The following is a 24,801-nucleotide window of genomic DNA, read 5'->3' as shown; positions in this document are numbered from 1 at the left end:
GATGTATTACGATAATGCACAAGATATATGTATTTGTACTGAAATTTCATATTATTGCACTCCACCTTATCCGTTGTACTTTGATTATTGACAGGTTTATCAGCAAACAACAAGAGGATCCCAACCTCCTTTGCTGCTCTTTCACCCCAGCTACCACCCAGCTAACACCAGTGTTAAAGGTAAGCATCTATTAATGTAATAACTACACTTTCACAATTGCTTTATTAACCTTCCTGCTTTCTCAAATTTGCTTGAAAATGCACGATTTTTCTTCTTTTTTTTCTAAATTTTCTTGGGGGGTTAACCTCCCCAAACCCGTCTTTTGGAGTTCGGGCTCGCTCGCTCCGCTCGCTCGCTACAGTGCTGTATGCAAATCACTTTCGCCCCACCGCTTTAAAATCTCACCCACCGCCCCTGCTGTGGAGTGTGTGTTACTTAGGATACTGTGTTAGTGTTTGGGGGTTGTTTTGCGTTGTAAATACATGCAGGGAAATGGGGTCCGTTGTAAAGGCATTTAGTATGCATTTCAAAGGAAATGCGAACTAATGCATCTGTTGTAAAAACATGCATTGTGATGGTACATGCAAACTAAAAACCGCGTTGTAAAGGCATGCGTTGTTTTGGTTTGCGATGTACCGTCATACATCCGTCCCGTGCTCACTACACCACTGGATTCAAGCTAGCCCTGCTGATGAAGGGTGATGCCCTGAAACCAGTCCCAGAATGCTTGTTTCTGGTCCAGGGAGGACCTGACTTAGCAGTTCCGGTTGGACTGTTCACACAAGGAACAGGGTCAAGACTGATTTGCATATGGCTGGGTCCAAACTGGGGTGGTTTGGTGAGAAAAAGAATGATGGATTTAACTCAGATCCTTGTGACTGGGGTGAATGTTTGCATTGTCTAGCATTTTGTCCATCAATTGCTTCTTTTGCAACTTTCTAAAAGTGGTATTTTCAGAATTGTGACTTAAAATCCAACTTTACCATTAGGGGTTTTAAATTATAATTCTATATACATCAAAATCAACATTCCCATCTACTCCGATTGAAAGTTAGAACTTATTAAATGTGATAAGGGAACCCAATATTATCCTATAGGAGAGGTTGGTGTTGCATATATAAGGTTTCTCCTGTGTCCATGTCTCATGCTTTTCCTCGGGTAGCGCTGTTGTACAAGCTCAAGACATTGCAATGTATTGTATGGATTTAAAGTAATGCCTGCAGTGGCATGGAATTTTATGGGTTTAAAGTTACGTGCGCAATGTAAGAATGTGTTATAATTTGTAGTGGAATTGTTTGTTATTGAATTTGTGAGAGCTCAGCTTTGCTGGGATGGCTGGCGCATCGGTTGAGTCAGTAAACTCTGATTCTCTGATGCGGTGGCTGGGCTTGCTGTGGGCTCCGTATTGAACTATACATTAGCCCCTTCGACGCTGATGACGAGCTGGGCTCGTCATGGCGTAGCCTCCTCGCACGCTGATGACGAGCCCAGCTCGTCACGTAAAGTGCGTTTTCGCAAAACCCAGCGTGCGAGCGGAATTCCGCTAGCGCGCATGGTGTTAGATAAAGATGTTTCCTGGCATCATCCTTTGGGTTTATCTTCATTAAAGTGAAAATGCGCTTTCCACAGTAGGCCTCACAGTAGTGAAAAACTAATTTGAGTTTTTTACTACCAGGCGATGCAAAACTTAAAACGTACACGTCCAGCTTTTTTAATACACTGCACCCTGCCCTGTGGGTAGTGTAGGGCCTACTCTAGGGTGACTTATATGTATTGAGAAAGGATGTTTGGGCCTGAAAAGAGGTTTATCTTGCCTGGTTGTAATGTCAGGTTAAAAATACACACATACAGGCTGGAATGGTAGGCCTGCGACATGTTTAAAGGGCCACTTAATTGAATGGCATAATAGGTGCTGCAGGCCCACTAGTAGCATTTGATTTACAGGCCCTGGGTGACACTGGTACCACGTTGCTAAGCACTTTGAAGTAGATTAAATAGACGGAAAGGTTGCAAGTCCAGTAGAATTATGCTATTGTGCGGCTGCAGATTTCTTCGCATAATTAAGTATTTGCTGCCAAATAACCCATCATCTGATGCATAATCTTCAGAGTTTAACACAAATAATTTAGTTTCTAGCTCAAACGGATCAAATGTTACTAAAATGTGGCAATATGTGTTCACTTATGTTTGAAGTCCTTTCACAACAATATGCTGTGATGCAGGTTGGCATGCAGAGATCCGCAGACAACACCAGTAAATTAGGGGAGGGTTTATTGTAAGTTATTGCAGTACCTGCTGCTCAGCCAGTGTGACTGGTGTGTGGAATGTTGGAGTGTGGTGATGCTTTGGAATGTTGGATGAGTGAGAGGCAGTTGTAGAATGGGCTGAGCAGCAGGAAGGCTGCTCCTGGTGGGGCTCTTCATGGTAACATCTTAATAAACCTACTACTGTATTTAAACGTGGAAATATGTCTCCTTCTTCATTTGATTACAACACTTTGGCGATGATTCGACAAAGAAGAACCTGCATGTGGGAACTGGGTGAGAGGGGACATTATGGAAACAAGACCTACAAGAAACCAGAGCCTAAAGGAACTACAGAAGGAAGAACCTTAAATGAAACTACATGGGGGCAAACTTTTAAATCAAACAGGCAGCCTGATTCATGAAAACCGGAACCAGCGATTCTCAATTAGCGATTTAACTGCGAATCGCAATTGAGAAATCGCAGAACGGAATTCATGATATTTTGCGATTAAAAAAAAGCGATTCGCACGTGGCCGCAAAAGCCGTTTGCGATTATCGATAATCGCAGAAAAATCGCAATTTCCGACTACATCCGTGTCGGAATTTCGATATCGCAAATAGCGATATCGCTAATTGCGAGATCGCAAAAAGCGAGATCGCAAAATCGCGAGCTCGGCAAAACGGGAAGTCGCATTTCGAGCACAGTGATGACATCACAACCAGGAAGCAGCCAGTTCCCACCCCCATTCACCACAGTGAGGCAGACCTCGAGTCAGCAACTGGGAGAGCTCCTGCAATTCTGCTTGGATTTCAACTGTGATACTACACTGCAGCAATGTCTGAGGATGCAGCTCCTGGGCCCAGCAACACCACAGGGCGGAAGAGAAAGTTAAAGTTCTCCGAGCAGGAGCTGGAGCACTTAATAGAAGGGGTGGTGGCCAACCACTCCAAACTGTTTGGGAAGGACTCTAGGAGGGTGCCCGAGCAGGAAAAACGCAGGATCTCGCAGGGTATAGCGTCCATGGTGAACTCAGTGGGTGTGGCCGATAGGTCACTGGACGAACTAAAGAAACGCTGGTACGACCTCCGAGGTCGTGCCAAAGAGAAGGTCGCTGAGAGGCTTGGAGAGTCCCTGGGCACTGGAGGGGAAGGACCTACAGTCCCTCCAAACACCCCCTTGGAGGATCAAGTAGAAGACACGCTGGAGACTGAGGCGTGCATCGGAGTGACTCGTCTGGACTCATCCCGCCCCACCCAAGACATCCAAGGTAAGTGGCATGCGACTGCGACCCTGTCCCCTATGAATGGCCATGACCATGTAGTCTCCCATAATGTCCCATAGTCATGCCATCGTTGCAAATCAGGTAATGCCCTAAAGCATTGTGGGACATGTAGTGTGGCCACAATGTAGAAGTACCACAATGCAGCCAGACAGGTTCCAAAGTCCGCAAAGCCATAGGCAGTCAGGGAATATCACCCAGCATGCATGTAGCAACTGCACGTGTGACAGATACATGCAACTAATGAACGTCCACTTCCCCTCACAGGTGGCGCAGACAGCAGCGACAGCGAGAGGCTGCAAATAGATGAGGAAGCACAAGATGAGGAGGAGGTGCCGCCACATACACAGCCTCCAGCCCCTGCCGCAGCAACCACTCCTGCAGCCAAGTCCACCACCAGTGTGCCTCCTGCGTCTGGCGCAGCAACTACTGCCGCAGCCAGGCCCACTACCAGTGTGCCTCCAGCCTCTGCCGCTGCAACTACTCCTGCAGCCAGGCCCACAACTAGTGTGCCCCCAGCCTCTGCCGCAGCAACTACTGCCGCAGCCAGGCCCACTACCAGTGTGCCTCCAGCCCCTGCCGCACCAGCAACACCTACCGTGACACCACCAGCAGCTGGTGCCTCAACATCAGGGCCCGCGACAGCGGCAACACTGCGGCCACCCACTGTGTCAGGCCAGCAGAGCAGGCGTGGCAGGTCTCGCCTGTAGACCAATGCAGCTATCACCAGGAGGGGGAATGGACAGCGGCTGGCGAGAATGAGCGTGGAACGACGCATGCTGCGTATACATCAGCTGCAGGCACGCCGGCAAGGTGCCATACAGCTACAGCTGTACAACATTGGCCGCAATGTGGCCGGAGTGGGGGACCGGATGAACTGCATGACGGCAGCCATGGCAGGTGTGGGGGAGGGAATGGCCCGCATGACTGCAGCCATGGAGGCCAACACTGCTGAAATGACATCGCAGCGCAACGCAGCCTGCCGCCGCCACCGTCAGCTATTGACCCGGCTGACGGCCTACACCAGGTCCAATTATGTAATAGGCAATGCCACTTCACAGTTATCGCGCCGGTCCCTTGCTCAGCAGCAGCAGCTCATCCAGTGCTGCGAGGATGTGGCCAGGGTCCTTGAGCACCTGACCACTGCCGTGACAGCACTTCACCCTGCACTACCTGCCACTGTTGGGGGTGATGATGCCAGTGAGGGGACATCGAGTGTGAGCAGCCACTCTGCCTCACACGTAGGGGCACTCAGACGCGGCACCAGGCCCAATGCAGGAACACGTGCCTTGGATAAGGATGAGCCGCAGAGGCGCTTGGGTGGTACGCGCAGGAGGCGCACATGACTTCATAGGACTTGTACAGGCACAGGCTGAGTATAAGTCTGCCCTGTCCTTTCACACAGCAGTATGCTGAAATACTGTTAGCAATGACAAGATTTATACTGGTACCATTATTGTGAATGAAACAATAATATTTAATTTAGCATCACACATTGGCTTTGTGTCATTATTACATTTTGCATGCATTTGAGATTTGTGGGGTGAGGGTAGAGGGTGCACTAGAAACTGTTCAGTGTGATGTGGTTGCGATGTCTGTGGCATTCAGCTGGGTTCTCCCCGCGTGCATGGCGCGCATGTGCAGGTGGCCGGTCGTCCCCTTCCGATTCACTGACAGAGATGTCGACAGGTATCCGGCGCTTGGTAGCAATGTTGTGTAGGATAGCACACACAGCCACAATGCGGCAGCACACTTCAGGACTGTAGTACATGGCCCCACCTGTCTTGTGAAGTATGCGGAATCTGCTCTTCAGTAGGCCAAAAGTTCTCTCTATGCAATTCCTTGTGCGTATGTGTGATACGTTGTAACGCCGTTGCAGTGGTGTAGCAGGGTTGAGGTATGGGGTGAGGAGGTATTCACGCAGGGCGTACCCACTGTCACCTGAATGAGAGGAGCAGAGGGTGAGTGCCTGTGCAGCGCAGCTAGTTATTCGCAATGTGACATTGTGGGCAAAGTGTACTTACCAAGTAGGTGTCCTTCCTCGAAGTCTCCCCTGACCAGTCGTGTGTGGAGGCCGCTGTGCCGGAATATGAATGAGTCATGTGTACTCCCCGGGTACTGTGCCACTATGTCGGTGATGTATATCTTTGCATTGCAGACCATCTGGATGTTGAAGGAGTGGTAGGACTTTCGATTGCGGTACATGTACTCCGTTGCAGCAGGTGGGCAAATGTGGACGTGGGTACAGTCAATGCATCCTATCACGTGTGGGAAACGGGCAACATTGTAGAATTGTAGCTTGGTCTCATCCAATTCCTATTGGCTGGTGGGAAATTTGATGTGGTGGTGTAGCTGTGTCAGCATTGCGTCAAGGAAACTACGTAGGCAGCGGGACATGGTGGGCTGGGATATCCCCCCAGCTACCGCAACTATCCCCTGGAAGCTCCCAGAGGCCAGGAGGTGCAGGCTACACAATACCTGGACATGTGTTGGGACGGCATTGGTCCGCCTTGTTGGGTGCTGCATCAGGGGGTCAAGGTCCTGTATTAGCTTGATGATCATAGCCCCAGTCAGCCGGTACTTTGCGTATATTTGCTCTCTGGTCTGGCCCAGCAGGGTGACCCGCTGGCGGAATATCCTGACCTGTATTCTGCGTCTCCTCCTTGCTGCTCGCTGTAGCCTTCGCCGCCTGACCACCATGTACATTCCTGGCATTGTGAGACTCCTTCTGCTGATGCTGCTTCCCCTTAAGTGTGTTTGGTCAGGCCTGCACCAGTTACTGATTGGCCAACGGTTTTTCAAATTTTTTTTTATATGGGTTTGATGGTTACCACCTGCTTTGGGTTGTCCTTAAATTGCGCCTCGCAAAATGCGATTTTGGGCTTTTTCGCTATTTGCGATTTTTCATGAATACCAATTGCGAGTAATGTGCGATTTCGCATTTTTTTTTCGCAGAATCCGTGATTTCTCGCTATTTCCGATTCGCAAATGGTCTCCTGCCGGCATTCTGCGAATATTATTGCGATTTCGCACATCTGTGTTTGCGAATTCGCAAATTTCATGGTGAATTCCGATTATGGGAATTGCGCCCGCGATAGCATTTTCGCAGCTATTGCGGGCGCAATTTGGCTTCATGAATCAGGCTGTAAGAATTCTTAGTGCATTATATAGTTCTGCAGCCCTGAGCCCCACCAGAGACCTCAACATCTGCCGACCCCAACCAGGGCGTGCTTGAACTACTTACACCAGCGTCTGGGCCGGACTGGTAAGTCCGGACACGGGCAATCCCCCGGGTAGGCTGGAGGAGGTGGGGGCTGGTTTTGTGACAGGGAGCTGGTTCTGTTGCTGGGGCAGATTTGGCCGTTTGGAACCGACCTCTGTGTGAGTCAGAGACAGTCATTACAGTAAGAACAACCAAGCATTACCTTCTGTTTCCTCCTTTCGTTTATTTCTTTCCCTATGAAATGGATCCAAAAAAGAAAAACACGTTTGCTGGAAACTTCTCTTTTTTTTCTTTTTTAGATACCCAGCTAAAAGATTTATTTCACTTTTCCTTACCCTATCTCTACCGAAGAGACACATGAAAGGGAGCAATGAGAGGTCCAGTAAGTTGCACATTGCCAAATCTGCAAAGTTCAAGAAAACGGTGCCCCAGTGACTCTCTTCTAATGTTTTTTTAACACCCTGCAAACAGCAGCGTTCCCTTCACACAGCAGCAGGTCCTAGAGGTGATGTGGCTTCAGGCCAGACCTGAGGCTGTGCGTGTATATGCTGCAGGATAGCAAGGTATGGCAGATAGTCCGAGAAGGCCAGCTGGCTGGAGTCCCTCAGCGAAGGGCCTGGTAGAGGTAGGCAGACGTGAATGTGGTATTTTTTACAGCCAGGCTCACTGCAAGCATCACACGAATAAAGGTGTTCCCAAAAAATCCTCGCCAACCTCCAGACTCTTCAAGGTATCCCCTGGTCATGGTGTCCACCTGGCAGTTGGACGAATGAGAAGACCGGTCTTCTTTTCTTCTGGATATCTCACTGTACACGCTCTGCCCATTGACAAATGTTTTTACATGCCCACCATGCTGAATAGGGAAGGAGAGGAGCTCAGATGAAAATCCGCTGCTGTCGGGGAGGAGAGTCTCCTCCGAGCCAGTCGGAGTCTGTGGGGCTTCGTAATGGGAAGGAAGGAAACAAACGTCATTTCTGCCCCTTCAGGTTGAGGCATGCTAATAATATAATAATCGACATTTGTAAAGCGCACAATCACCCGTAAGGTTCTCTATGTGCTGGGGGCCGTCGGGAAGATTAGGTAAGCTATTGCCCAGAGTCACATGGTGCTGGGCTAATCTGCAGCCGGTGCCGGGGATCGAACCGTGATCCCCAAATTCCGGAGTCAGTCGCTCTAGCCACGGCGCTACACCTCTTCCTCCGCATGCTGGACTGAGCAGGGGGCGACAGAAGAGAAAGGAACCAGAGCTGGAAGTGACTGATCCTGCAATGGAAGGAGATGGCGAGGGAATAGGAGATGAGGGGCAGCTGCCGGGCAGGAGCGAGAAATAATCAGATCCAGGGGACTCCCTAGACTGCAAGATTTGGGATGAAGGTCAACTCCCACTGAACAGGTAACCTGAATCTGCTCTGGCCAGAGATGGGATGGTGCCAAGGGAAGCGCCCTATTCAGGCGTCCACGAAGAGAGGAAGGGGAGGATCGTCGTGAGGTGCGGTAAACGTTCTGGTTCATCGTCTGGAGCATACTAGGAGGAGTCAGCAGAAACTGCAATTGTTAAGAGGAATCCACTGGACCAGTATTTTGAAATGGGGTCAAGGAATCACCAGAGAGAAACCTTTGTGGACGGCCCCTCCGCTGTCCTGTGGGCTTCCGGGTGGCAACAGCTGCGGCAAAACTTACCAAACAGCAAATAGACATGGCGCCCAATTTGAAGGTGTCCATCCAGGCAAGAGTATTGGTTTGCTGGTAGTGCTCAGTCAGGTGCAGCCCTTTCACCAGGACCCGGAGGAAAAAGGCAAAGGCATCGATCTGGCGCAACCTTATACGCCCAGCCAATACCATTGCCAGGAGGTAGGCAAGGAGTTCGAAGCATGTTATGCCCAGCTGATGTCTCCGTCCGTAGCTCCAAGCATTCTTCAGGTACTCAATTTCTTAGTGTGCAGCCTCGGGGTGGAGAATAATAAAACATTCAGAATATGAAAAATAACTAACTAACTAACAAAGTAAAGCAAGACATGGTGGTTGTAATGTGGCCAGATTGATTTATTCACACCTAAACCTATTAGCTCCACTTTACAGTGTATGCCAGTAAAGCGCTACTTTTGTTTTCTCATTTCTCAACATTGTTTACCCTGGGTGGGAAAGTGCACTATTTCTGGAGTTACTGAAATACCTGCTTGATGAGTGAATTGGAAAACAAAATATGTACAGCGTCTTTGTGTTTACAAATGTGGTCTTTTTAAACCATAATGCTTATGTTTTGTAAGGATATAAGCAATGGGCATTGAAACTGGTACCTTCTACGCCCTGTAGTCATGGCCTTAACTTTTCAGGCAAAAGCACTCACTAATTTTTTGAATAATGAGTGTAAAAGAAAAAGGTAATCAAGTTGTTTCCTGCTTACATTTCACATACTTTCCTTAATCTTATATTCCCTATGAGTGTTTGCTTTTTCTAGAATGTTGTTAAATTCTTTTTAGGCAGCAGATTGCTCTTGTCTAGTGCGTGATTTGAATTGAGTCACATCCAGGTGTTTATAGCGGGTCAGTGCAGTGCAAGTTTCTCTCAGTGGGGCAGTATGGTGGGGGGGGGCACTATGGTCAGAGCTGCTGAATTTTGAACCGGAGAACCAGGTTCAGCCTTCATGACCAGTCCACCAGACCACTCTCCTGAGGGAACACATTTCCATTCTAGACCTTAGAAGGCCCCACAAGACCTTAGAAGCCCTGGTGTCTTAGCACCAGCATGTGGACCCTAGCGGTGGGTTAACCTCGAAGGCATGTCCGCCACAATTCAGTCTGAAGTTCACCTTCAGTCTTGCAGGCAGGCCTATGAAGCAGCACACCATAGAGTGACAGTGACTCTGTCACTGAGGTCATAGGACCCTTGAGCAGGGTGGCTCTAGGGCAGTGCGACCGCACCAGGTGCTGACCAGTCACCGTCAATGCAGGTAACAGCAGTGGGGCAGAGGGGCCGGGTAAGGGGGAATTTCGAGGAATGATGCAGAGGGAAAATTAAATAAACAAATGAAACTGGTCCTAGGATGCTTGTTTCCAGTTCAGGGAGGTCCTGGCCTGGCAGTTCAGGCTGGACTGTTCCCATTGGGCACAGGGTCAAGACTGATTTGCATATGGCTGGGTTCAAACTGGAATGGCATGGTGAGCAAATAAATAATGAATTTAGGCCCAGATCTCTGTACTGGGGTGAATGCATGACATTGTTCTACATTCTGTTCATCAATTGTTGTTTTTGCATAATGTAAATAGGTCAGTGGGTTCCTGCTTTTACCAGAGAGGCCCTATTCTTACTTGCAGTTAATAAATTAAAATCCTAGCATAAAACAGTGAGCCATTAACTGTCATGTAAGAGCTGCATGCAAACTGCAAGGTATAAATTAGAGTGTTATGGTTTTTCCCCAGTCTTTGATTATCCTAATGCAGAGGTCTTCAAACTTTTGAAGGTTGAGCCCCCCCCCAGCTAAATTATTTTAAATGTCAGCCCCCCCCTCATAACCTTACAGAAATTTCTGGAATCTGGTACACTACATAATCGACCGCCACCCACATATACTGGGCCATATTGGACAAATAATGTTCAAATCAATAAGAGTGTTTCCTCCTTCTTCATGAATTCCCTCACTACCACTCCCCAACAATGCACCTCATCTCTCTGTAGCACCTTTCTGGCAAACATCTAATTTTTTTTATATATGTACAAGCCCCTAAAGAAACCACACCGTCACTTTTTACGACGTTGTGGTTGCGATAGGGGCATTGCCATATTTACAAGGCAGAGTTAAGCCACTTAACTTGGCTTAATGCTGCCTTGTAAATAAGGCTCCCTTTCATGCTATGCGTAGCGTTAAAGGGTGGGCAGTGGGTGTTGTTGTGGGCATTCCACTGCAACAGGCACTGATTTTGATGCTGCGCCATATTTACAAGGGCAGCGTGAAAGGGAGGCAGCGTTAAAATTAAGAACAGGGAAAACCTGGTCTTAAGCTGGAGAAACTAGGAGAAATGCATTATTTCTCCTCATTTTTACTTCATCCATATGTGCTGCCTTGTGCAGCACACATGGAAAAAGCAAAATGCCTTGTATTTGTAATCTTAAAAAAAAAATCAATTTTGTGATTTCTGTGTGTGCTGCATTAAGCAGCACACATGGAAGTCTGACAAATGGCATTTAACCCCTCCCATGCTTGTGACGGAACCGCTCCGTCACAAGCCACGGGTGAGATGTGCTTGTGACGGAACGGTTCCGTCACGGCCCGCTCACCGCGCCTGCGCGGCACTGATTTCGCGCCTGCGCTGACGCTTTGATGGGCGGGCGGGTTCGTGACGGAACCGTTCCGTCACAAGCACAGCTCGCCCGCGAGCCGTGACGGAGCGGTTCCGTCACTAGTATGGAGCCGCCACGTGGGTGCCCCACCCCCTTAGCGCTGCGGCGGAATAGCCGCCGGAGCAGCGAAGGGGTTAAAGACTGTTTATGTACAGGAAGGTCTCCCTCCTGTACATAAACAATCTTTCCCCTGCACGCAGACACCCTTGCACTATGGTGCAATGTTGTCTGCGTTGGCGCTACACTGCTAAGTGAGAGAGGCCTTAACCCATGACTGCCAACGCCTCACTCCGCAACTTCCTTGAACAAAAGCCCCTCAGTTCTTTGATCTGCATGGTACTCCTTCTTTGTAGCAGGCACATTAACCCTCTGTGCTGTGAGGGTGGCAGGAGTGCTCATGTGAGTGCACAGTGAGGTATGTGACAGTGTGAGAGTAGGGTAAGTGGAGTGACTGCAGGGTGATTGAGGTGACCATATGAATTTGGGTGTGCTTGTTAGTGCAGAGTGGGACTAATGAATGCATGGTTAGTGATGGGTCACATGAGTGCAGGGTGGGTAGTGTGCTTGTGTGGCTGCAGGGAAAACTGCGTAAATGCATTGTGAGAGCAGAGTGATCACTGAGTGCAGCTTGAATGGTGTGAGTGCATGGGGGTCAGTGTGAGGGAATTGTGATCGCTGTGAGGGCAGGGTGAGCATGAAAGTGAAGGGCGAGAATGAGGAGCAAGTTGCCTGAATACAGGGTGCATTCCCAGACACTTGCAGTAACTCAGCATGCTATTGACGGCAGCGCAGGGTTTCAGATATGTTAAACTATTGCTATTGCTATTATAGCATTAACCAGGTATCGAGGGTGGAGGAAATAAATACTGGGCTGATCTTGCAACAAACTTCCAGTTTTATGATAAGGGTCGCCAGCTTATTATTTTGATGTCCCAGGTGGTACAAAAATAAGCAGTCACCTAAAGCTCTATTTTCAGCACTTATCTGTGCATACTCTGAACAACAAATATAAATAGAAAGCACTTTAAATTGTGTTTTAGGGCTGCCTAAATGATATGACTGATAATAAAAGGGAACAAAGACAGAAAAATCACATCATAAATGAATACATACTTCTTTATTTATAACCCATATTTAGAGTAAAGAGAAGCAATTTGCAGGCTGTTTAAACACCTAACTGGGATTTGTCTTTTGGCAACTTAAAACCCTTTTAGCACTGTGATCATTGCGCTCCTGCCGGAGTAATTTAAAAAGCAACATTGTCACCTTTCTGAGAAAACTAACCCAGACCTGAAATGCTGCAGTGGGAGGCAGGAAGCCTTCTCTGCTAAAACTGAAAGCAAGTAACAGACATTCATTTCATCTGCAGAGGCAAGGAGTCTCCTCTGCTATGAAATCGTCACTTTCAGTTTTAGCAAAGGGGGCTCCTTGCCTCCCACTGCAGCGAAAGCATTTCAGCTGTAGGAAATAACCTGGTTAGCTCGGGTGAAATTGCAACAGCATGGGCACTTCATGCCCCATCGATTTCCCTCCCTCCCCTCCAACCCAGCCTACCCTCCCCCCGCCCCGGAAACTGGGCAGCACCAAATGGCCCCAGCAATGTTACAAAAGCTCTCTTACCTGCTGACAGGCACGCAACCCCCATGGACTCAGAGGGCTTCAGCCCCCACCCCCGTGTGTGTCAGCCTGGGCTGAGACAGCTTCCCGGGCCCACACACAGGCGCACCCGAGCACTTCACAGATATTTTAAAGACCTTTTGCCTGTTAATGAGGCTTTGGTGGTTTTCACCCCTTCTTAGGCCCCTGCAGCTCCACAGATTGAAGAACTCTGTCCTAATGTTACAAAAAAGGGTTCACTTGGGTAGAAATCAATTCTGATTATTAAAGAGAAACCCCAACCATGGTATTACGTTTTAAATTCGGAGTTTGTGTTTCTCCAGACCAATCACTATTAAGCTATGCAGTTTACCAGTCTGGTTGCCATGTGACTCCTACACCTTGTAGTCCTTTTTCTTTTTTCTTTTTTTTTTTAAACTTTATTTTGCATTTAAATATGGTTACACTCACGGGCCTACAACCACAGGGGCCGGCCGCTAGAAAAGTAGAAGCAATCAGCGTTTACCACAGTTCCGTCGCCGACATCCTAGAGGTCCGGCAGCAGTACAGGATAGGATTCGTAGCAACACAGGATGAAACCAGTATATAATAGTATTTTGTTTTTTTATAAAAGAAGAACAAAGAAAAGAAACAAACAAGTCTCAAGTCCTAAGACATTGTATATGAAGTTGTGCTCGTACGGGGGGGACCCTCAATTGCAAGATGAACAAATTAGTAAGCGGTGGAGGAGGTCAGAGGGGGGTCAGTGGGGAAGTCAGAAATTGGGAACAAGAGTAGACTAAACATGGCATTTCGGATCAGGGGGAGAAGGAGGTGTCTGAATTATCCTCGAACGGGGGTGTACATATGTTCCCTCGATAGGCGTTCCACTGGCTCCAGATTGTAGTCCACGCCCCAGGCTTGCCCCTAGCCAAATACACAGTCTTTTCTCTGAACATACACCAATCCATATTCCCCTTCCATACTGACACGGTGGGCGGCCGCCGGGAACCCCACAACTGCGCAATGTCTCTCTTTGCGATCATGATCCCAAGGGCTGCCCACCGAGTCTGGGCGACGTTGTAATCATTCGGCTCCCACACAGTCAACAGACATCTCCGGGCCTCAGGCAGCAGAGCAACCCCGATGACACACTCCATCACAGCATGCACTCGATTCCAAAACGCGGCCACCTCCTGGCATTCCCAGATGATATGGAGGAAAGTAGCACTCAACCCACAGCCATGCTTACATAACCCATCCGCAGAAAAACCCATGGAGACCAGCCGAGGACCGGTGACATACACACAATGAAGGATCTTAAGGTGGACGAGACGGAGACGGGCGGGAATGGCCACCTCCTTAGGAGAAGATAGTGCAGACTGCCATTCTTCATCATCCAGTTCCAGCCCGTCCCCAGTCCAGGCCTCCTTGAGAAGAACGAGGAGATCTGCCCGATTGTTGATCAACTTTTTATATGTTAGTGAAATCGTACTATCAGCCAGATGACCATAGAGTACACAGTCTTCCAGCGGGGAGGACTCAGGAATAGTGGCATCGGAGGCGAAGACCGAGGTCAAGACATGACGAACCTGTGCATATCTAAAAAACTCCCTTTCACTCAGCTCATATTCATTCTGTAATGTCTCAAAAGTCTTAACAGCACCCTTAATCCAAAGGTCACCCACTCTGCTAATACCAATCATATCCCATTTCTCAAAACCTTTTGTTGTCCAGAGGCATCCCAATCTCTCCGACGCGTACAAAGGAGTCGACCGTGTCAATCGATCTTTCCAACCCAGGGCAGCATTTGCATCACACCGGACTCGCACAGCAATCTTAGTGGGTCCTGTTAGATTCCTCCCTGCTACTTTAGAATGGAGCGCCCTGTTGTAATTCCCACCCGGCAACTGATACTTGGCCATCTCAAATGCCGGGTTTGAGCTGGGTGCATACGTTACATGATTAATTGCGCTCAACTGGGAGGCCCAATAGTACCGCCTGATATCTGGGAGCGCCATGCCCCGTCATACCAGGGGAGGGTTAGCTTAGCGAGAGCGATTCTTGCACGTCCGTCCCAGATAAGCCGCCTTTGCAAGCTTTCCACCTCCCGGAAGTAACTTGCCGGGATGATGTCGAGTGAGTTCTGAAGTGCGTACAGAAAACGTGGCAGGGACATCATTTTAAAGAGCACGGTATGACCGAGCGGCGACAATGGCAATCTACGCCAACGAACCACGTCAAGCTTCAACCTCTGGAGAGGGGGGAGCAAATTGCGCTCATAGCGAGCAACAGGGTCCAATGATATAAAGATCCCCAAATATTTGAATCCCGTCTGCGAAACCTGGATGGGAAATCTACGCGGCAAGGGGGGGGAAGACCACCCAAAATCACATAGACACAGGATTTAGTCTAATTGATAGGAATTCCAGGGCCCCACAGAATGCACTACCCAGCCCACTTTCCCACCCACAATAGATACAGCAGTTTGGAAATGGTAGATTGATGCTCTGAGAATCAGGGGAGTAAACTTTCTGCATCCCTCAGGATAGGGAACAGCATACCCCCAGAACAAACACCACACACAAGGGTACAAAATGAATTAACACCGACCCTAGTTCTGGAGCCTATTTTAGTGGACGCAACCGAGATTCACACCAATATAAGATTGGCTCAGAGGCACACGCCCCCTCCTCAGATGGCCACCTTGGAGACTAGCGGTGTGAACACTACCGTTAAAGGTCCATCTACTATCAAATCACATCCCATGACTCTGATCTCATGGAATGTTGCTGGGTTGGCCAGTAAAATTGATTGTCCTGAGTGGGTTTCTTTTATCAATTCAAAAAATATATTACTCTTTCAGGAGACTTGGGCGCGAGAGGAACTCCCATTCCAGGGATACGCAGTATTCTCCAAACCCGCTAAGTGGGGGGGAAGGGGCAGGCCATCTGGGGGACTGGCAACTTGGGTAGCATCAGACTTAGGCTGCCAGGCTAGCTGTCTGGAGACAGATTCCGAAGATATTCTATCCGTCTTATTAGAGTGGCCAAATTCCACGAAACTGGTCGTTGTAAATGTATATTCAAGACCGGTACCCATGTCAAGAGAATCCAACACTATAGATGAACTCTCTGCGTTCCTAGATGGCATCCCATGGGAACTCCACGGCCTGGTGGGGGGTGATCTAAATTCTCAGTATGAACCACTACCAGGCCTACGTGATGGCCCCTCCCTCGAGGAAGATTCATGTTGGCTTGTCCCGGCGACGGTGGCGCCCCCTCCCAAAGCCTGGTCCCCCCTCGCCTTGCAGATAACTGCCCTTACCTTAAATCAAGGTCTAAGGTCATGTAATGGGCGTTCCAAATCAGACACGCCAAGTATCTGCACTTATAATAAACCTGGTAGCGAATCGAGACTGGACTATATCCTTGTCAAACTATCAATGTGGCCACAAATGGTTGATTTTAAAGTTATTGAGAGAAGGGATAGTGACCACAGCGCCCTGGAACTCTCTTATGCCTTACCGGGGAACGAAGATATAGTGCTTGGTCCAAACTAAGATAAGTCAGGTCTTCTCCTAGAAAACAATCGGAGGAAAGTTAGGTGGGAGAAATTGGCTACTAGTGGTGATAAGTTACCTAAATTATATGCAAGAATTATCCAGCTTCTAGAGAGGGCTTTTCAGATAGGGATGAATGTTGGAGAAGGGGCAAATAGGGAAAAGCTGGCCCAGACCCATGCAGAACTAATCAGCACTCTGGAGCTGGATCTATTTTCAAAAGCAGGGGCAAAAAAGGACCCACAACTAAAAGCACCTGGTATAATGCCACCTGCAGTGAATCAAAAACTGAATTACTACTTGCATTTAAGGGGCGCAAAAGCAGGGATGAAATTCAATCCAGGAGAAGGTCTTATAGGAAGCTCTTGGGGAATGCAAAGGCTGAGTGGGATCAACAATACTGGGAAAATCTCTCAAGATCACTTGCCACTAAAGACTCGTGTAAATTCTGGCGAATAGTGGCCAATGGAACAGAGGACCTATCCTCAGCAATAGAGCCTAACATAGCTCCTAGCCTATGGCAGAGTCACTTTCAGTCACTGTATTCAATGGAAGAGGGGCCGCCGAATGTAACAAACATTACGATAGGGCCAGGTCCAATAGGAGATCCTTTCACTGAAAAAGAGGTGAGGGTGGCTATAGCTGGGCTGTCTGCAGGGAAAGCCCCTGGTCTTGATGGGGTACCCGGGGATCTATTTAAGCAGGAATCAGGGATATGGGCCCCATACCTTACGTTGATATTTAACGCTGTCCTGGGGGGAATGGAGGTGCCGGATACTTAGCTGGGAGCCGAAGTGGTTCCAATTTTTAAAAGGGTTCCCCACTGCTCCCAGCCAACTATCGTCCAATCAGTCTTATTGATATATCCCAAAAGCTTTTCGGAAGACTGATTCTGGACCGGCTACAGAATTGGATAGAGGAGATGGGTATCCTGACTCCCTATCAGGCGGGATTCAGACAGGGGGTCTCCACAATAGACCAAATCTTTAGGCTGAACCTTTTGTATTGGAGGACAGCACTAATTGAGGGCGGTACCTTGAATACTGTCTTTGTAGACCTGCGTGCCGCCTTTGATTTGGTACCTAGACTAAAACTGTGGAAAGTCATGGAGGAGTTGAATGTCCCGGGAGACATCTTGGCAATCCTGATGAGATTACATCATAACAACTATGCCCGCGTTAGGTGCGGCAGAGGTGGCAATCTAACCGAAAGGTTCCCCGTTCGCAGAGGGGTAAGACAGGGCTGCGTGCTCGCACCGATCCTGTTCTGCCTCTTTGTGAACGGGGTAATTGCCCACCTGACCAGGATTTCCAACACTGATGCCCCAAAACTGACTGGCAGCAGGGTGCCCGCAATTATGTTTGCTGATGACACCCTGCTGCTGTCTAAATCCCCAATGGGCATACAACGGGTCTTGGACGGGTTTATGCAGTTCTGCTCAGAGCGGGGACTCGAAATCAACCCACAGAAAACTAAATATATGATTCTCAATCCCAAGCCCCTCAACCGCCCACCGCCCAAGCTAGGAACAGTTCAACTGGAACGGGTGCACACAATTGAATATTTGGGGATTACTCTCAATGAAAATCTAACTTGGTCGGCCCACCAGTCAAAAGTAAACATCAAACTGGCACAGTTGGTGGGTGGCACTATGCGACTAGTGAACAAATCTCCCTACCGGCCACTTACCCCTATTATTCATATTTACAAAGCACAGGCCCGGGGGGGTGTTACATACGGGGGCGAGTTGTGGGGCCATATTCCATCATCTAAATTACTAACTATTGAGACAGGTTCCTGAGACAGATTGTTGCTCTTCCACAGAGTACTCCATTACTCCCTCTCAGGCTGGATATGGGCCTTCGGCCCATAACGGAGGAGCTGGGGCTCAAACCTTTAGCATTTTGGCGGCGTCTATGGAGCAGTCCAGACCTTTCAAATTATAGAGCTGAGTTGCAGGAATTTTTACAGTTACCCAACGCCACAAGAACACCTTGGCTGATTTACATCAAGACAACTTTAGAGGCAATTGGTCTCCCTGAACTATGGATGGACCCAGTAAACACTAGCAGTAAGATCCCTAAAAAGGTACTCGCGAGAGCTTACTACAAACACATGCTCTCCAGAGTTGCCAAAGGCACCAGAGATGGATCATTGTCCAACCAGTTCATAAAAATTAAAGATTCCTATCAACTAGAAAGTGTCCTAGATGCCATGACTCCGGCATTAACCAGAAAACTATTCCTTCAATGGAGATATGGAACACTTCCTCTGGCATCATTTACAGCATCATGGGCTTGTCGCTCCTCCTTAGAAACTTGCCCGGCATGTGCCCATCCAAAGGACAACGATGTCCATGTGGTCTTCTTTTGCCGGGCTTATGAGAGGAGCAGGAAATATTGGCTAGTCCCCCTGCTCAGGAATTTGGGGTTCAGAACTTTTTCACCTGCTTACAGAATTTTAAAGACAGATCTAGCTCCTACTACAGTTTTTGCACTATCCAAATTTTTAACTGCAATGTGGTACGCCCGAACCCGTTGTATAAAGAGACTTGGAGACTCGGGACAGATTTGAACTATTGGCACATCTATTTTCCTTATTTCTTTTAACAAACCTTGATCACCATTGTTGTTTAATGCGTTTTTAAAACTTTTTTTATATGATGTAATGTATATCTTTTATGATCATGTGATCGAAATAAAGATTTTTCTAATCGAATCGATAACTAGACCTGAATTCTTGCTAAACGAGGTGAGAACATCGAACAAGACGTTAAGCGATTTTCGGGGGGAGGTGAGGTATAAGAGGATATCATCAGCATAAAGCAAGATCCGGTCTTCAAAATCGGGAGTCCACTGAATACCCTTTATCGAAGGCTCCCAGCGGAGCCAAGCTGCGAGGGGCTCTAAGGCAAGCGCAAAAAGCAAGGGAGACAGCGGGCACTCCTGTCTCGTACCCCTCCCAAGATTGAAGGAATTGGATACTCGGCCGTTAACAACCACCTGAGCCAGCGGTTCCTTGTATAGAAGTTTCACCTACCCGATAAACTCCGAACCGAAACCAAATATCGCGAGGGCGGCCCAGAGATAAGGCCAGCCATTCGATAGTATCAAAGGCCATCGTGGCGTCCAAGGAAGCCAAGATGGCCGGCTCCTGAAGAGACCCCGCCCTCGCGAGGACACCATGCAAACGCCGCAAGTTGAGTGCGGTGTTACGATGTGGAATAAAACCAGATTGGTCCGGATGGATCAGGTCAGCAATCACCGAAATCAACCGATTGGCCAGAACTTTAGCTAGGACTTTAGGTTCAGCGTTCAACAGGGAGATGGGCCTGTACGAGGAGCAGCGATCCCGAGGCTTGCCCTCCTTAGGAATTACCACAAATGTAGCTAAACGCTGATCACAAGGGAGGGTGCCAAGGTCTCGTGACTCCAGGAACATATCTCGGAGATATGGTGCAACTTTATCGGGGTGCAATTTGTATAATTTGATGGGGAGACCGTTCGGGCCCATGTCCTTGCCGGAGCGAACGGAACGAATAGCGATCGCAATCTCATCCGCAGACAATGGAGCATCCATTAGGTCTCGATCCACCTCCGATAGGCATGGCAGCGCAATATCGCGTAGCAACAAATGGGAGTCTTCCTCATCTCTATCAGACACCGTGGAATACACAGTACAAAAATAGTCCGCAAAACACTCCACAATCTCACTCGGGTCAGTCACACACTCTTCATTCAAATTCTGAATCACGGGGACCACACGATTCGCCCTTTCTTTCTTATCAAGCCACGCAATCAATTTACCCGCCTTGTCCCCGACATCGTACAATCTGCACTGTTGCTCCCTGTGCATTGTTTGGCAGCATCCGTGGTCTTGGTCTGAAGCAGCAGGACTTATAGTCCTGCTGCTTCAGACCAAGGGCAAGGAGTCTATCATGGGTAACACCTAATTCTAAGTCATTCTCCAGTTCGACTATTTCGGCCTCCAGACGCACAACCTCTTGATTCTTGGTTTTCTTGGCTTCAGAAATCAAGGATAAGGCATGCCCACGAATGACAGTCTTGAAGGCTTCCCATAGTGACACAGATGAGGACACAGACCCCTCGTTTTCAAGGAAGTATTGATCTAGGGACTTTATCAAACCGGCACGGGTCTTGGGATTACGCAAGTACCAGGGGTTTATGGGAGCGACTCGCCCCGCACTACTCACTCCAGTATCCATACAAAGCCACAATGGGGAATGGTCTGAAATGCCCCGGGCAAGGTGTCTAATCTCTCTAACAGAAGGGGACTGGGCAGCAGGCATGAGAAGTCGAGTCTGGAGAGACTTCCATGGGCCCCAGAGTGAAAGGTGTACTGACTCTGCGTTGGATGCATCAACCTCCAGCAGTCTACCAAACCAAAAGTGTCCAAAAATCCACCAAGCCATGACTGGGACTTAGGAAGATCCCTGGGGGGGTGACGGTCTACGGTACCAGAAACAACAGAATTAAAATCCCCGCCCATAACCAGAATACCATCAGGGAGTCCCAGCACCACTCGCCCAATATCTGAAAAAGTGGAGGTCTGGAGACCCGGAGGAACATATACAGTGAGCAACGAAATAGTCCTACACTCCCATCTGCCAGTGAGGGCGGCGTAGCGTCCTCTGTCGTCGAGGATTACATCGTCTATCTCCAGGGGGAGAGAGGACCAAACAAGAATGCCCACCCCCCTAGAGCCAGTGGTGAACCCAGAGTGTGCGACAAGGCGATAACCCCACCTATTCATGGCATGGCACATGTTTCCCACCAGATGTGTCTCCTGTAAAAGAACCACATCGGGGGACAGGCGACGCAAGAATTGCAGCACCACTCCCCGTTTTATCCTATCACCCAACCCATTAACATTCCAAGATATTAACCTCAACCCACTACCCCCATCTCAACAAGTGATGCAGAACTCACCCCACGAAGAGCACAACTTTCGAATCATGGAGAAAAACAGTACGTTGCCTTGAAGAAGAAAAACAAACTCACAAACACCCCCCCCCCACCCCCCAACCGACTCCCGTTACAACTCCCCCCTCCCTGCACCCCTGCATTAGACTAGAAAGCCACCCCAACTTGCAGTGTGCCTGTCGCCCTACCGTTACCCAATCTACAAAAAGACCCTGGAGGAGGAAAGAGACCCACCACCCCGCCACCCTCGGGCACACAACAATAAAATACGACAATAAGGAAATTATAGAACCCAGCTGCACAAAGTCAAGTGTTCGGAAATCAGGGGCCGAGTCATCATTTCTGCTCTGGCTCACCACCCTCGGCACCACCAGGGTGCTCAGTTCGGTCGTTCCGGGCAGGCAGAGAATCCAGCCAGTCACTCACATTCTCTGGTCGGTCAAAGATAGATGTCTGGTCCTCGTACTCCACACGAAGTCCGGTAGGAAACAGCATCGCGTATTTCAGGCACATGTCACGGAGTCGTCGCTTCACACCCTGAAAACCCATCCTTTACCTCTGGACGAGCTGAGTGAAATCTGGGTAAAAGTTGACTGTAGAGTTTTCGAATTTTACCGGGCAGCTCACCCTCGAAGCCTGCAGGATAGCATCCCGGTCTCTGAAGTGAAAGAGCTTGGCAATGATAGGCCTCGGAGGGGCGCCCGGTTTTGGCTTTCCACCCGGAACGCGATGGGCACGCTCCACTGTAAAGAACTTGCTCAGTCCTGTAGGGGCAAGATGGTTCAGGACAAGGTCCTCCACCAGGATGTCCATCGAATGATTCTCGGGGTTTTCCGGTACACCTATGACGCGGATGTTGTTGCGCCTTGCCCTATTCTCGAAATCCTCCAGTCGATGAGACATGAGATCGTTAGTTGATTTCAGATGCCAATTTCGGTTTGAAGTTCCGACACATCGGCCATAAGGCCAGAAGTCTTCAAATCCAACGATTTCACCTTCTCGTTAGTTTTAGACAAATTGGCTCTGATCAAGGTGACATCGATAGCAACCGTGTCGATTTTATGAGCTAGAGCCTCATACTGCTGGCCGATGGTCTCCTTCATGTTAGCAATGGCGCTCATGACGTCTTGTAGAGACGGATCAGTAGGCACGGTTGAATCTTCCTTGGCGTCCTCCGGGGTACGGCTGGCGCCACCAGGGGATCCTTTAGATTGAGTATACCGATCCCTGTTATTGGTTTGGACCGATCCCCCGCGAATGGGCGCCTTAGTTTTCCGTTTCTCAATGTCGGCCCTAGCTGCCATACTGGAAGATACGCCCCGGAGGGGCCCGTGAGACCTGGTGAAAATGGCCGCCTGCGGGCAAGTCACCAAAAGTCTACAGAAGCAGGCTTGTGTGGCCGAGGTAAAGATACAGTTCGACACAACTGCGTAGAGGAGAGAAGGCACACTCTGATAGAACAGAGCCTGGACGGATCTCCGACAGAACGGAACTGTCACGCAGTCAGACAATGCCAGGACTCAAAAGTGAAACCAAAAGTTGATGCAGGGCTACTGGGGGAAGACCCCTCAGCCGTTGTTGTTCAACTTCGTCCCGGCGTGCCAACTTGCCAAGTCCCCGGCTTACCGCAAGGTGGGCCTCAAAAGTTCGGATCAACGTAACTTCGGTTCCCAAAGTCCAAATCAACATTTTTAAAGAGCAAAGAGATCAGCTGAGGTTCATCTTCAGTAGCCCTTCTGAAAATTCAGGATAGCGTCAGGATAAGTTGCGAAGAGTGGCGAGGGTCCCGGGAGCTCTACGCTCACGCGGCCATCTCGGACGCTCGCGTAGCTCCTCCTGATAGTCCTTTTTCTTATGTAACATTTCCTATATAGTCATTTACACACGTATGATTGATTGTCTCTGTGTAATATGTGTGATGTAAAGTGCTCTGACACCCTACATGGGTATAAGTGGTGCTGTACACTTTCTGATACTTCATTATTTTAACATTTCTACACATGCTAACAGCCTCTGCAAAGATTTTCACTTATTAGTACCAGTGCAACATACAACTGCAGCAGTTAGAAAGGTGACCAATCAATCTTTTCATGGGGCCCTAAACTTCATAGCAGCACAAGTCACAGTTCTTAGTAACTTTTGATACGTTTGAGGTATAAACAATGTATTAGTTAAAATCGTCCAATTATGCAGCAGATGATGTATTATGTGGAAAATATGACAGATCCATAATTATGTGGAAAACATTTGCAAACTAGGATATTTTGCCATTCATGTTTGAACTGCTCTTGTGGAAAAGGGAGGAGATGTGCTGATGACAGAAACTCCATAGCTGGGAGACAAAAGGCTTGCGATTCCACTTTTAAGAATATTTGGGACATTCTATGATTGGAAACGTATTCCACTTCGTGAAGGTATTTTAATGTCAATAACTAATATTAAACCTTAAATAAACATGTGTATCCATTGGTTAAATTAAATAAGGTAATATGCTGTAACCGGTTAGTGAAATGGGAAACAAGTACCAAAAAGTGGGATATTTTGCTCTTTCTGCCACACCTCTGACTCCACCCACTAACCCAATCCACTGGTTATTCCCACCCTCTGATTCTCCGCCTACAGTTCCCCTACTTTTTTCCCCCCACTTCGACCACTGGGTGGTGGGCGCGGGTGGCACTGTATGGGGGGTGTCACGACCGGGCCAGAGAAATGAATTAAAAGCAAAAGGGAACAAAAGAGTCCTAAAGGGGCAAGGGGCAGCAGGGCTAGGCCCCAGCACGGTTCCGCAGCGTAGTGGTTTTGTTTGTTGTGAGCAGGGGTGGAGCGAGGTGGTGGCTGGCCTCAAGCTCTAGGCCAGGCAGGCTCTGATTGAGGACTCGGGGAGCGGCTAACCCAGACCCCGATCCTCCATGTAACTTAGCCAGCCATGAGCCATCACCACCTCTCAGTGGTCGATACATGCTACATGCATGAATTTGGAATCCAGGAGGACCTGAAGGGCATGTGGTGAGCAGGTGGCAGGAGGAGGCGGAGAGCCTTCGCTATATTTTGGCTAAAGCATCACTCGGGCCTTTTCCAGAACTCATTAGAGAATACATACACAGTAAAACTAATTAGCAACATGTACATTGCCTCACTCAGGGGAAACCTAACTGGTCTTCTGTTACTTTTTTTAAATTATTATTATTATGGGCCTTTTTTTCCTCAATGAACCGAGAAATTCAGACACTCCCCTTTTCAAGAACTATTCAGTGAGTGCACCCTTATGGCAGAACAACTCACCCCAAAGGACACCCAAATCTTGCAGTTGCACCAGACCGCTACAAAGATCAGTCATTCTGTATAAAAAGCAAAAAAAAGATGCCTCAGCCCACACACAGCATTGCTGCAAACGGGTTAGCAAATGTTTAAAATAAATAAAGTGGGTGCTCACTGTCCCATATTGCTGCATTCACCTCAGAAGTGCAGTCACTGACCTATCACAGTTATTACACCCTGGCAGTGATGTGCTGCACCAAGAAAATAAATCAGTCCTCTTTAGAAGTGTTACTTCCGGTCGCACTAAAGAGTAGCAGCTCTTTGCAAAAGTGTTGGTACCACAAGGGTTGAAGTA

The 24,801-nt window shown here is 48.5% G+C and overlaps 1 pseudogene; it reads right to left on the bottom strand.

Annotated features, from left to right (window-relative positions):
* Window positions 1–7,353: 7,353 nt before the first annotated feature.
* LOC147749124 (transmembrane protein 201 pseudogene) lies at window positions 7,354–24,525 on the bottom strand (annotated as a pseudogene).
* Window positions 24,526–24,801: the final 276 nt, after the last annotated feature.

The sequence above is a fragment of the Lissotriton vulgaris genome, chromosome 1_1 (genome assembly GCF_964263255.1).
Source record: "Lissotriton vulgaris chromosome 1_1, aLisVul1.2, whole genome shotgun sequence".
In the NCBI taxonomy this organism is placed as follows: domain Eukaryota; kingdom Metazoa; phylum Chordata; class Amphibia; order Caudata; family Salamandridae; genus Lissotriton; species Lissotriton vulgaris.
The sequence above is the reverse complement of the archived record's forward strand: the minus strand, read 5'-3'. Positions and strand labels throughout refer to the sequence as shown.